The 15,067-nt window shown below is 44.0% G+C and overlaps 1 long non-coding RNA gene across 1 annotated transcript; it reads right to left on the reverse strand.

The window, feature by feature from the left end:
- Nucleotides 1-866: 866 nt before the first annotated feature.
- Nucleotides 867-5,081, reverse strand: LOC133899502 (uncharacterized). Its single transcript, XR_009906364.1, has 2 exons — nucleotides 1,621-5,081; nucleotides 867-1,505 (listed from the first exon to the last, which is right to left on the reverse strand). It is a non-coding gene; the product is annotated as an uncharacterized LOC133899502 (long non-coding RNA).
- Between the last annotated feature and the right edge of the window lie 9,986 nt (nucleotides 5,082-15,067).

Below are 15,067 nucleotides of genomic sequence, written 5' to 3' on the forward strand. Positions count from 1 at the left end.
TATCGTACTCGTCGATCTTCACTCCTAGGAGTCCGACCCATTGGCACTAGAAAAGATGAATCTTTAACACTCCATATTCAAGCTCCCAGATCACCTCTACGAATCCATAGTATGTCTCGCTATTTTCATTACAGTCGTAGGTATTTATACAGACACTGCTATTTTGATTGACGCTCTTATTATCCTGATCTCTCATATAAAATGTATAGTTATTTATGTCATATTATTGGAAACAATCCACACCGTTCTTGTACTCTACACTCACATGACTCACATCGTATATCCACCTTCTATCCATCTATAATTATGTCATTATTGTAAATCCAAACTTATAACGTCTAGAAAATTTTACGATTACTAACAAATAAATTATCTCATCATCTCCTATCAGCAATTGATCCGGATTGGAGAAGACATTTTTTTAATGTTTTCACGTTCGCTTCCCATAAATATTTGTTGGTACCTGTACGTAATTAGTGATCAAGGCAATTAAACAAACCATGCCATGTTTTTCACGGTGGCAAGAAAATGGCACGTGCATGAAGCTTGGATGCCGTCAGATAATAAAAAGTATTTCCGTAATCATGATAATTAAGAATAAAGGGTGGTTGTTAGACCCACGATCAAACGCCTGCATGTACTAAATAAATAATGAGTTGATTTATTGAACCAGGTATTTAAATATTAGGTTGCTTCTCAATTTTTAAAGATATACTTCTATATACTATTATATTTTGCTTCTACGTTTTGAAAATATACTTCTCTTACACATGTCAGAAACATCTAAGATCTCATCATCCAAGAAAATGGTTACTTATTGAAGTTAACTCAATATAAAATTTAGGCTATCACTAACTCAATATAGATTAGGATGTAATTGAATTGATCATCACTGTGCTGGTGTACATGGCTTTCATCATTTAAGTGGGAGAAAAGGTAAAGACTTACAAGATTTGACACAACCATACAGATTAATCTAAATGGCTCACGAATATAATCAGATAAAACAATATCAATAATTCACATAATCATCGTTTTCCTCGTAAAATTCAGATGCATCTAATCTCTAGAGGGGAAATACTTCTAACCGGTAAAAAAAATGCTTAACATTAAAACATAACTTGCCTCAATCATTCAAATATTACTTAAGCATTGCATTTATAAGAAAAATGCTTACCTCAAATACCAATCATAGAAGAATTGCTTATGATGAGTAAAAAACATCTTATCCAGGTGCGGCAGACAAATATACTAGAGATTTTGTGCAAATGAACTTTATAGGAAATGGTAAAAATGGATTTCAAATGCCCAATCAAACTAACTACAAGAAAATGAAAGTAAAAAGGGCTAGAATGGCATCTTTCATTTCCTTAATTTTGGACATGCTGCAATGAAATGACAAGCATGAAGCAACTGAGAAGAGACATGATATCTCTCTTGTAGCAGCGGAGCACATGTTCGTGCAACCAGCAGATGCCACTGACGCTCCCTGTGTTCTACCAAATCTGCACAAAATTGCGTCAAAATTGTCTTAGAAGCACTGATAGGCTTCCAGAACCAACATACATGCAGTGCAGAATTACAAATAGAACAATTGTATTCTCTGAAAAATGAAACAACCTGCGTCCGGAGCTAGTAGTCAGCGTCTCGTCGCTCCAAAGCACCCCGCATCCGACCCTTTACGCTTGAGCTCACCGAATCGCCACCTCCTCCCACCACCATGGCACCTTGGAAGCCCCCAAACTCACCCTCGGCACCGGGACATCCCACCCCACGAACCTCAGAAACGTCGTGATAGCCGTCTCGAAGGCTGTTACGAGGCTACCATCAGAGAGCCGCACAATGGTGTCAATGGGGCCACTGTCGACAGCAGCAACCACATCGGAGACACCATAGAGAAACAAAATCCAGCACAACACCGCCGCCGGTGACTCCATTAGAACACTAACTATCCTACCCAAACACAAAAACATACAAAACACAAACACACCCAGACCACGGCGAGGATGATGAGCTTGATGACGGCGTACGGGGGCAGAACACAGCACCACACAACGGCGGGGAGGATGAGCACGACGAGGACGATGAGCAAGACAGTGGCACTCCCAACCGACACGGCGACACCGCCCCACCCTCGACCTCCTCGCACCGCAGCAGCACCCACATGCAGCGCCGTACACGCTCTAGCTGCAACACCACCAGACGTCAATCCAACCGTTCCCCAGTCACTACGGATGGCAGGAAGCCCGCCGGAGGAGGGGAAACGGTGGGATCAACGCCGGTACCGAAGAATCGTCTGGCTTTCGCTTTTGCTACTGTAGCTTAGGGAAGACTATGGAGACCTTATGCGGTTCTAAGAAGAGAGATTTGGGGAAAGAGAGAACGCGATGAGGAAAAGAGATATTTAGGGAGCGGATGGATCGAGTAGAGCGAGGGAGCATAGTGGGAAGGAGGACCGGATGCACCAGATCGAGCGGTTGCGAGTGGCGTGCAGGCCAAAATGACTTAGTCCACACGGTCAGAAACTAGTCTTTATCTTAAATAAAATAACACTAATGGCTAAATTCGGTCTGAATAAGAATTAAATGGACAGTTCAAAACAATCATTCACTGAAAAAGTGGGAGATAAATATAATCACTCATCATCCACAGCATATCGGTGCGCCTAAAATATTAGGGCCGTATCAAATAAAAAAATTATGTATGGTTATCCACTTGTGCGTCCGTAGCGGCTACATGTGAATACAACTGGTGCACAAGATTACACGGCACGTGAACTCAGTATTTCTTCATCTAAGTAAATAATTAGCCGATTAAATGAAAGAGACACATATACCTGGCACACTTGTTGAACAAGTAAAAAGAGAACAAAAAGAAATAGAGAAAATGGAATGAACTGGGAAGTATCACTAACCCACGTTCATAGTTTAAGTGGTTGTATGTATGCTTGGGCTCAAAACCTCTCGAACTAGCTAGCCAATTAGTTCGCTAAATAAAAGAGCCCCACACAAACCATACGTGTTAACATTTCCTACATCGTACCTGCACGTAATTGATCAAGTCAATTAAACAAACGAGGCCATGTTTTCATGTTGGCAAGAAAATGGCTCGTGCATGAAGCTTGCATGCCGGCAGATAATAAAAAGTATTTCCGTAATCATGATAATTAAGAATAAAGGGAGGTTATTAGACCCACGATCGAACGCCTGCATGCACTAAATACTGCCCTTAAGCAATTAATTAACCAAGTGTAGCCGCTGGGACCCACAACTTAGCCGCCAAGGCTTTGAGGTTTCCAGTTAAAAGAAAATGCATGTTCACGGACTGACAGGTCCATGCAGTCGGGGTAGAAACTCGCACCAAGGTAATAAATAATAGATAGCGGAATGGTTGTGCTAAGTTCCAATAGCAGTATTTAAAAAAAATCTAATTTTTTGTGTAACAATGTATATATATTATGAATTTCTTCTCATAAAAATCGTGCAAAATATACCAATAAAGGTAATAAGACAACAAAATTTTAAATATTAAAAATAAAAAATTTAAATAAATAATATGCTAGGAAGGACCGCAACCATAACTAAATAGCGGCTGGTAAAGTATAATTACAAGCGCTGCAACGGTCTAGGAAGTGTTTATACCCGCTACCGCTATTGCGGCCGCTACCAACTAGGGGTGGCAGCAAGTTGGGTCGTGGCCGGGTGTAACAAGAATGCATCCGATATAAAACCCAAATCTTCAAACCCGATCTAGCCCTGAAATTAATAACGGATGTAAAACCACACCCGCCCCTGACCCCGGCGAGGACCCGAGACCCGATGGGGCAACCCACAACCCGAGAGCTTCTTTAAGCCACAAATTGCAAGACATATCATCTCGGCTTTGCCACTGACCTGCCGCCACCACCGCCAGGGCCATGACTCCCTCCCGTCCTCTATCGACGCTGGCACTACCTTGCCCTCCAGCTTTGCCTCATCCACCACCTATGCGACGCTCTCTGTCACGCGTATCCGGAGATGGCAGTGAGGGTGTTGTCAGCAACGCATGAAACCGTGGGCAGAGGGAGGCCAAGGTGGGAGGCGAAGGGGCAATGTGAGATGAGACTGCAGCGACCGGGCTTCGGCCGGGTATGCGAAGAACTTGATGGTGGCGCTTGGCGATGGTGCTCAGCGACGGTAGGAGTTCAGCGGCTCCCTTAGATCTCCTCGCAGCACAGCTTTAGTAGGGGCTTGCCCATCGGTGGGTAGCCGCCAACCCCCGACCATGATTCAGTTAGGGATTGAGATGGGCGCCGGTTGGAATTTGCTTTAGGAGAGAGATAGAGGACGGGCTGGTTGTCTAGTTTTGGTTTATTGGAGAAAAAAGCAGTGGCAAAACAGCTTAGAGAGGAGGATGGCGGTGGCGCAGCAGCTTGGAGAGGAGGTGGGCGGTGGCTGCGTCTGAAGGTGAAAGATGAGATGAGGCTCAGCCGCTTAGGACACCAGGTGGGCAAATGGAAGATGCAACCGTGGCCGAATTGAGCTACATTTGGGGCATGTGTGGACCCGTGGGTGCAAAAACTACCCCAGCCCTAGACCCGACCCAAATCAAGCCCTCGACCCGATAACCCTGCGGGTGAAATTTTATACCCGACCCTACCCCCCTCCGGGTCCAAAACCTGCGGTGCCCCGACTCAACTTGGCCCACTGCCATCCTTACTACCAACACTATTCAGTACCTTGACTCCCACACACTGTAGGTGTCGCGCACGATGTGCACAACTACAAGATAGTGCCACTTAAAACTTTGATTAGCAAATAAAAACTCAGAAGGAGATTAGAGAAGGGAGTTGTTGTAACACCATCTCCAACCATTTTTTCTTCATTTCGTTCCTTTTCTGATTCCTCTCTTCGTTCCTATTTTCTTTATTTTTTTCTTATCTTTAACGGCCTCCTTTCGAAGAGATTCGCGAAGGGAAAGGAGAGAGAATCTCGAGGTAAAATAAATAATCTTAAAAATCTCTTCGTAAATAAAACTGTAAAAAGAAACCATTAAAACACTAAATAAAACGAAAATCCAATAAAAAAAATCCGTTAGAGATGCTCTAACCTCCCTCAAATGAGACCGCCTTTGCCCCGAGCTCTATAAATAGCAGGCAAGCAGTACGGGCGGTCTGAGGAAGGCGGTCTTGACGGGGCGATGGTGTGGGCCACCAGCTCCTCCGGGGTGAGCCATGGAAGAGGGAAGCGGGGACAGTGGCGGACCTCACAGTAGCAACGACTTCAATTTCGCGGCGAGAACGATAGGGAGGAGTCGGGGAATCGGAACAATAGGCCGAGTATTCTAGACGAAGCCCTCGATAGGATAAGAATCGGGCAGCGCAAATCAGCTCGACCTCTGATCCGATGGCTGGGAACGGTGGTGATGACATGGACGTCCCCAAGAGCCGAGATCGCACCCGCGTTTGATATAGTAACATAACTCCAAATCAACTCCAGCAGACAGTAATATAGGGCAACTCTGGCTGGCAGTATATCAAAACTATTTGCTAGTTCGTTAATACTTAAATTTAATCCAATACTTATCCAAGACAAGCCAATGAACTAAATGTATGTCGAAGTAAATGTACTAGCTCCACCTATCCCAGGTCAGATCTCCATGGTCGATGTGGTGTGCATGCCTTCATTAACCGAAGTACATACACAATTTGCGTCCATGCATATGATGATGACATACTCATTCGGATATAACCATAACAAATGATAATCTAGTTGTTACACTTATGTAAGGTTCTATTATAAAAGCTCATACATTTCAATTAAATCATGAGGTGAGCTTGTTTTTCTATGTTTGTATTTATACTTATGAGGATAGGATGCTACTAAATAAATCTGTTGATGTTTTGTTACATAAAAATATGGAAGAAGACGTCTCAGCATGTTGGCACATTTCAAATGGATGCCAAATTCAGTCGGCCACCTCTACATCAAATGGCGAACATTACAAAAGTACACCATCAAATGGCGAACATTCCTAACATGCCACCTTTCCACGTCCAAGACAAGTCGGACTCCAATTCAAATACAACTCGGCCTCCGAATTCAATTCGGATTCAAAATTAGTCATGCAACAAAATGAAGATATCTCTCTCGTACAGAGTCCAATGAAAGTGTCTAGCCACATGTTGGAAAGATTACATCATAATCTTTTCAACCGATCCAGTCCCATCAATAGATTCCTTGTGAGCGACTCGAAAATCACAAAACTAGCCGACATTATAACAGATAGAGTTAGAGTCGAATATTTTTCCTAGCTTGTTTTGTAAAGTTTAGGGGGGGGGGGGAGGGGGATTGCATGCCCCATAAATAGAGGCCAGGTGCGGCCAAAATACTTGGTTTTTGTTTAGATTGAAGTCTAGCTCTTAGCTACTTTATGGCGTAACGGGTCGGGTGTGTTGGTTAAACCGCCTGTTTTATCGTCGACAGAATTCTACCTTATTGAGTATTCAAAATTCATTATTGAAACTTCGGATTCTTATTCGCAATTTTTGATTGATTTGATCTTGTTCTTACTCGTTCTCCGGTTGCTTGCAGGAACAAAGACCTTCGTGGTCAGGTTGATCAGGCCCCGGTGTGATCAATAACGCTCCAAAGTTGCTATATCGATTGCTAAGGCGCAATGTCTTGTACGGTTATAGTCAAATCGTCAACGTCTTCTCCACCAAAATCGATAGCTACCATTCTCATCAAAAGATCGGGGTCGCAAGACATATCAAGTGTCATCAGAGCTCCAATTGATCAGTGAGAGATTTCCTGACTTAGTAGATTAGTTCTTTTACCTATAATCCAGAAAAACCCAAAAAAATAGCATTAGATCATCCGTGGTCCAAAACTTTATGCCTTGCAATTTGGTTTGATATTTGCATTGTTGAACTTTTGTTGCATTGTCATGTTGAGTCGCTGGTCTCGTGTCTTGCCTTTAGAGTTTTGAGTTCTTATCACGTTTTCATCATGTCACTGCTGCACACGCCATTATCATCACTTCCATGCACCCACTAAAAATTTTGCTTGTGCTCATACATCTTTGATGCAAAACACCTAACACCCACCGCTCCACACTTTACTGTTCTAATCTTGTTGTGCACTTTGTTTCTCAATTGATCATATTGTGTATAAGGAAAGAAGATAACATTCATTTCGGAATAGAAATAGATAGAGAGAAAAACAAAGAGTTTGATTCAGATTAAAAAATAGAAAGAAAGAAAGAAAAAAAAAGGAAAGAAAGAAAGAAAGAAAGAAAAAGAAAGAAAAAAGAGAGCAAATCTGAATAGGTTTGGAAATTTGAGTTGTAATATGTTTGGAAAGTGCCTCCAGTTACCTTATAGTGCAGTTTTCTCCACGCTGTGCAATATCATCTGTTGGAGACTAAGTTACCAGACACAAGGGTGGGTCCTCGGCCCTTTTGGGGGAAAGCCGAAGGTTTCCTAAAGTGACACACATATGGAAAACTATGTGATATCAATCATATCCACCGTCACTTTAGTTATAGCGTCGGTCTATTTAAAGCCAGTACTCAACAACTCCAAGTTATATTTTACAATGTTGCCCCCCTAACTGCTACATTCTCGGCATATTCGAGGGTATTTTGATACAATCCTAAGCACATTAGTATATTTACAACTTTACCATCCTCCTCTACACAGGCTCCAGCGGACGCCACATCTTCCATTGAGCTCCCAAAGGTCCATTGCAGACGGGACCTTCGACGCACCTTCAACTGGCTTTGTCGTAGCGTCATGAGCTGGACTTCGGTCTTCATCCAAAGGCCCACCAGAGGCTTCGCCTGTGATGATACTCGGCATTGTGAGTTGACCTTCGGTTTACTCCCGAAGGCATGAGTCGCTTGCCCAAAGGGTCTGTTTGTCCTGCATTTCCAGAAATACACAACTACATCCTTCGTCAGTAAACAATGTTCACCAGAGGTCTTTGACTCACCGTCCGAAGGGGGCGTGTGAGACCATTCCCCAACAGCAGCACCCCATGGGTAAGGTTTGCCTTCGATGACCTGAACCCATGAATCTAATGGTACGACCGAACGCCATCCCCTTCTGCCCGTCGAAGACTTCCGGTGACTCGTTTTACCCTTTAACATTTAGCCCCCTTTTGTTATTCAAATTTTTTGTTTTACTTGGTTGACGATTTTTCCCTGCGCAACGCTAATGTTCAAATTCTAGGTGCCTTCGGTTTGTACTTAACCATCTTTTAAGGAAAAGGTTCAATTTCCAATGTGCACCGATTCAACTACCGTTAGCATTGTTTTTAACCCCTATATATATATATATATACTCTACCCGGCACCTCACTTTTTACCATGCGAACTCATTGAAGCACTTGCTCTCGTACGAAGACTCCCACATCTCGTTCCAAAGCCCAGAGAGATCTAATGGCTCCAAGAGGAAAAACAAGCCGCCCAGAGACATACTGTATTGGGAAATCTAAGGTTGATGAAGAAGTCCTAGTTGGACTAATTAAAGAAGGCCTGATCAATGATGTTTTGAAGGTCAAACATCCGAAGGACCAGGAAACTGCGAAGCCTGAAGACGATGAGGCCATCGTTTTCGTGGACTACTTTTGAGCAGGGCTTCACCTCCCTTGCGATGAGATGGTCCCCAAGGTTCTGAAATTGTTCGAAGTCTACCTCCATCAGCTGACGCGGAACGCCATCGTTCGGCTCAGTCTATTTTCCTGGGCAGCACGTTCAAAAGGAGCGAAGGCCTCGGCCAGGGCTTTCGTTGCTACCCACAAACTCCACCGCCAGCTGAAGCCAGTTTTCATGTCTAGTGTGCAAAGCGAGGCTCACTACGGCTGTGTAAACTTCACCTACCATGCCGAGCTGGCAACGCTTGTCGTGGCATAAAAAAGAAAGTGGCCGAAGGACTGGACACAATAGTGGTTCTACCATGTACCATGTGTCCAAGTGCGAAGAGGTTAAGGGGAACCGATCCCCAGATGTACTACTAAACAACTCCCAGAGGGTGGCATTCAAAGCCTTCACCAGGTGTGCGAAGCACCTGAGCACGCGCAACCTCATAGAGGAGTTCGTGGCATCTGGGGTGTGACCCCTCAACCAAGGCTGGTCCATCCCAAGATTCAGTGATAAAGGGCCAAAGGGACTTTGCAGTCCCTAGCTTGATTTTAGAGGTTTCTCAGGTATTTTCGTTATCCTATTCCTAATTGCACTTCAGCTTTCTATGTTTTCCTTACATTATGTGCTTCGGGACAGACTTGATAGTGGGCAAAGTGGTGACCAATGCTATGCTTCTCTTGGGGAAATTCACCCAAGGTGAGGCTCAGCTATGCGCTGACCAGGCTTTAGGTCGCCGACTCAACTGGATTTTTGATCTATGAGGCCTTGTTTACAAAGACAGGCCAAAGTTGTCTTTGCTATCATCGGGTCAAGGCAAAGATGACCGGCCCTCGAATGCCGAGACCAGCAAAGCATCTGCTGCTAGAAGTCAGAGAAAGAGGAGGATCGAAAACCCTTCATCGTGAGGAGGCAGAAGAAAGAAAGCTTCAGCCCTGAAGAAGAGACTTCGTCAAGTGACCTTTGGCAACTTGAGCGATGAAGAGATCCCCGAAGGCTCAATAGCCATTCGTGCTATGCCTCTTCAATAGGCGCCTCTGAAGGGTACACACGAATTTTTCGCCGCTTCACCGAAGTCTGGCATTTTTGCTCAAGTGGACCTCGCCACGAACGTATTTAGCGATGACGATGATGAGCCTTCGGATCCGTGCATCATTGCTGAACCAGCGGAGGAGGGAGCCGAGAAACTCGAATGAACAAAAAATGCTAAAGGAATCAAAGTTGAATCATCCTCAGCCTCTTCATCTTCTAGCTCTTCCAGTGAGGACAGTTCCTCCGAAGGCCATAGAGCCACAGACACCGAAGAGGAGAACACTTTGCCACCTTTGCCCCACTGTGGTGGCAAGGGACTCATGTGCCATAGTGGCTTACTCGATGCTAAGGCGATCGACACTAAAACCCTAAATCTTACTTCATTTGAGCCAAGTTCTAGGGAGGTGAACAATGTGAAGAAAATATTCCACAGCTTCGTTCTTCCTGAGCTTGAGATTCTATTGGCGCGGAAGCTTGCTTCTGAACTTATCGACCGAAAAGGCGATCACGAAGGTATTTTGTATTTCCATGCAAGTTTTCTTTGCATACCTGTTCACATACTGTAGTGTTGTCACTGGCTATGCTTCTTTCACGCACTTAGCGCAAACATGCGGAGCACACAGAAACTCACGCAAAAAATGAGTAGGGACAAAGGGCTCTGTATCAAGCACGGGAGAAGAAAGTCGAAGCCCAGAAGAGGGATTATGCACGGCAGACAAAGGAGGTTGTTTTACACTCGCAATAGCTTGAAAAAGAAGTGTGGGCCCTTCACCTCGAATAAACAAAGTGCAGAAGAAGAGGTAATTTCTCTCTACAAGAACCTAATGGAGTCCGAAGGTAATGTGTGTGAGCTTCAAGCCCTTTACAATGCTGAAAAAATGTAGCGCAATGGCTACACGAAGAATTAGAGGAGGTGAAGCAGCTGTCTAACGATGCCTTTATAGTATTAGAGTCTCTGCAGCCAAAGGTCGTTATAGCTAGCGAAGCTATTAGCAGGACTTTTGAGAAAATTGGTGCTTCGGCCATGCCTCCAACGCTTAATGATGTCAGGCTAGGTGGCCTTCTTGGATGGATTACTGATACCAGCAGTAGCCTTCTGCCTGCGGCTCAGTTATATGGTGACTACTGTGCCATGGTCTCAGCCAGGAGTGTAGTCCAATCTATTGAGATTACCGGCTATGACCACCACACGACGCTTCAAAAGCCAACATTTTGCTATCCTCTGGAAATGTTGATTGCGGCTGTGACAAAGGCAAAGAGGCCACTGCACGATCATTCATGACCAATTACTAGTGTAAATGTGGTCGTGAATTGGCCCTCCGAGAAGCAGAAATGAACTGTCAACAAGTACGCTTCTCAGCTATGCCCTCGAGATTTTTGTCACCTGCCCGCATATTTATTGGTTTTTCTTTCTATAGGAAAAGGCAAAGGACGATCCCTCTTCTGCTAGAGCCTCTGCCCCACTAGCCTCACAGGCTGCCGCTTCGTGAAACATCGGGGACACCACCAAGGTGGCAGAAGATCGAGAGCATGTCTGAGTGTGTGAAGTGCTGTTTTGGGTCGAATGTTCAATCGTCTTATGTAATATAAATGCTTTTATTTCTTGTTTAATGTTTGTGACTACCTTCACTACATGCGCATGTCTTTTTTAATGTTTTTGACTACCTTCGCTACTTGGCTTCCACAATTTTATAGTTTCTGGCTCTCTGCACCATACGCTTCATCTCTACATTATCTTCGGGTTCGTAGTATCCCCGAAGTTATGCCATTATAGGTGAACGCCAATCTTCACTCTTAATGACAGTGATAGAACGTGTCGCCTGCAAAGGGGCCTCGACAGCTGGCACCTTCAACTTCTGATAAAAAATATCCGGTGGAATTGGTAGATGTTGCACCGTGGCCTTTACGAAGTCATTAGCCTCAAAGTTGTCATTTCTTGATATGCTTTTGACTGTAAACCCCAAGAAATACTTTTCCATGCTTCGCACTCCTGCCATATACTTAACTAGTTCTGGCTCCTTCATCTGAAATATCTTGTCAATTTGGCTCACAACCACCTTAGAGTCTGTCTTGACCAGGACCCTTCAAGCGCCCAATGCCCACGCCTTACAAAGCCCAAGGAGAATTGGTTCGTACCCTGCAACGTTGTTTATTGACCAAAACTCTATCCTGGAGGCGTATCATAACTTTAATCTCAAGGGCGAAGATACTATTGTCACCACACTAGCACCAGAAACCCCTCAGGCTCCATCAAAATACACAATGCATACCGGGTCTAACAGGATTTCCTCCTGAGCTCCGGCCTGCGGTGTCCAATCTACCAAAAACTCTGCTAGCACCTGAGATTTTATCATCGTCCTTGCAACGAAGGCCAACATGAATAGCGTAACCTCTGTGACCTATTTTCCAATTCTTCCTGTAGCTTCATGATTTTCAAACATGTCATGAAGTGGTAAGGAGATGGGCACTGTTATCTTATGAGCTACAAATAATGGTGAAGCTTTCGCGATGCCATCACCAGTGCATAAGCCATCTTCTCCATCTCAGAGTAGAACCTCTTCAGCCCCGCCGAAGCCTCCGACACATAGTATACCATAAATCGCTGCATTTTGTCATTTACTTGACTCTCTTGCACAAGTACAGAACTTACTGCTGAAGGAGATGCCGCTATGTGCAGCAACAACTCAGCCTTGGGGTCTGGGCTAGAAAGGGCCGTCAGCTCTGTCAAATAATTCTTTAACTCATCAAAGGCATTCTGCTGCTCCACACACCATTTGAAAGGGTTAGAGCCTTTAAGTGTTTTGAAGAAAGGAAGGCTTTGCTCGGTGGATCTGGCGATGAACCAGTTCAGAGCTACCAATCTTCCTGCTAGGCGTTGCGCTTGTTTCTGGTTCTAGGAGGTCTCATGTCAAGTATCGCTTGAATTTTCTGAGGATCTACTTCAATGCCCCTTTTTGAGACCAAGAAGCCCAACAACCTCCCAGATCGTGCACCAAATGCACATTTTTGGGTTTAGCTTTAATTCTGCACTTCACCCTTATTTGTCCACTCTTTTTCTCGAAGATCATCGAGGTATTTGTCCTCTCTGTTGCTTTTTACCACTATATCGTCAACGTATGCAGAGACATTTTGCCCTAGTTATGATCTCAGCACTATCTGGACCAACCTAGCGAAGGTGGCACCAGCATTCCGAAGGCTGAAGGCCATCCTTACGAAACAATATATACCGCAGGAGGTTATGAAACTTGGTTTTTCCTTGTCGTCTTTCACCATCCAAACCTAATGGTAACCAAAATATGCATCCAGAAAGCTAAACATCTCACATCGAGCCACAGATTCCACCAATTGATCAATGCATGGTAAAAGAAAGTCATCCTTCGGACAAGCTCTATTAAGGTCTGTGAAATCTACACACATTCTCCATTTGCCATTACTTTTCTTAACTAGCATCGGGTTGGCTAGCCACTCTGAATGCAACACTTCGCGTACCACCCCCAGTGTCAAGCAGCTTCTGCACCTCAGCATTCGCTGCATCTTCTCTCTCTTTTGAAGCCTTCCGAAGCTTTTGCTTCTTTGGCTTCACATTCGGGTCGACATTTAGAGTATGCTGAATGATTTCTCTATTAACTCCTTGCAAATCTTTCAGAAACCAAGCGAAGACATCTTCGTTGTTGCGAAGGAACCGTATCAACCTTCACTCAGCTTCATCTGTGATCTCTACCCCGATGACAACTACTTTGTCTAGCCTGTCTTGACACAACAGCACCTTCTTGGTCTGGCCTTCAAGCCTAGCCTTCATCGCCCGCTGTGTCTGTGGCTGTTCTTTGCATTCTTCAGGATTCATCAAAGGTTCTGCTAATACATGAACATTTCACAAGTCCGGAGTATTTCCCACTTCAATTCTATGGGTCACTTGTTGATCTCCGAACACCATTATTGAATGTGTATCTAGCCCTTATGTGTAGTTTTGGTAATTAATGGAAATACCTATGGATTAACAATGGTGGTGAGAATTGTTAGTAGGTTATTCCATAGATGATGCATGGAGGAGGGCTATGCATCAAGATAAATTAGCTCTAAGTGATGCTCGGGCAAGTCAATGATAATATCTATAGACTAATAATTATGTTGATAATTATTATTAGGTTATTCCATAGGAGATGCAGAAGTAATTAAGCATGGATTCATTGAGAAATGCTATGAGTTTAAAGAATTGCATCAAAGCCATTGAGGTCTTAGTGATGCTCATGAGAAGAAGGAAAAGCTCAAAGAAAAAGCTTGAAGCATGAAGGCTAAGTTACTTGTGGAGATCAAGTCTAAAGGTATAAAATTATCAATTAAGTTTTATGGACTAACCCATGTGCTTTCTACTTGTGAGTGAGTTGGGGCTTGGATCTATAGAAGGCAAAAGTTGAATTGAAATCATATATGCCAACAGTGAAGAACAAGAGTGGATTTCATATTTGATAAAGTGAATTCTTTGAATATGTTGAATACAAAGTGGTTTTCTATGGCAACATGGTGAAGGGCAAGCAAGACTCGGCTGCGATGGATCATCCGCTGGTGAAGGGCAAGCAATTGGCTTGGCGCCGAAGGACCAAGGCGGTGGTGAAGAGCAACTAAAGGCTTTGCACCAATGGATCGTGTGAGGCTATGGGAAGCTATGAGTGATTCACATCAATCATATGAAGAATCAAGAAGAGATGGAGTGAAGAATATATGGAAGTTGAGAACCCTCAAAGTTTGAATGAAAGAAAAGGTACTTGAAGGTAGTCAAAGGCTCAAATTGGTTCAAACGAGTTTTATCTTTGAAATTGAGTATAGGTATGCCACACTATTAAGAGGTATGCAACATAGAGCTAATTGTCGTGTCTCAATGATCAAGAGTTTTCTAACCAACTCAAAGTGAGAGTTAGCTTTAGGAGCCTGGTGCGGAAAGTGTGGAAGTATCTGAATTGAGTTTTGTAGTTTTTCTAGCTTGATCCAATATGTTGAGGTCATGAATTCAGTTGGGATGTGTAGCCCTCTGAATAAGCTTTTTGTAGAGTCCAAAATCGTTGAAATCGGACTTCAAGATCAAAAGTTATCACCGTTTTTAGAGGGCAAGTTATACTAAACTCGGAGACTCCGAGTTGTCCGGAGTCTTTGCGTGAGGTTCCGAGCCGAGTGGTCTGTTAGGGTCTTTTTGGTTTACCCAGATACTCCAGGTGAGGTTCCGAGTTGGGATCTCAGTTTGGGCCTTTTTTAGTTTACTCGGAGACTCCGGGTTGACCCGGATACTCCAGGTCAGTACAAAAAATATTGTAACGGCTAGTTTTTAGGGGTTGGGTATAAATACCCCTCACCCCCCCCCCTCTTTTATGCTGCTGAAAGGGCACGGAAGAGAACACATTTTAGAGCCAAAAGAACTCCT

Source organism: Phragmites australis, chromosome 18 (assembly GCF_958298935.1).
Source record: "Phragmites australis chromosome 18, lpPhrAust1.1, whole genome shotgun sequence".
Taxonomy (NCBI): Eukaryota; Viridiplantae; Streptophyta; class Magnoliopsida; order Poales; family Poaceae; genus Phragmites; species Phragmites australis.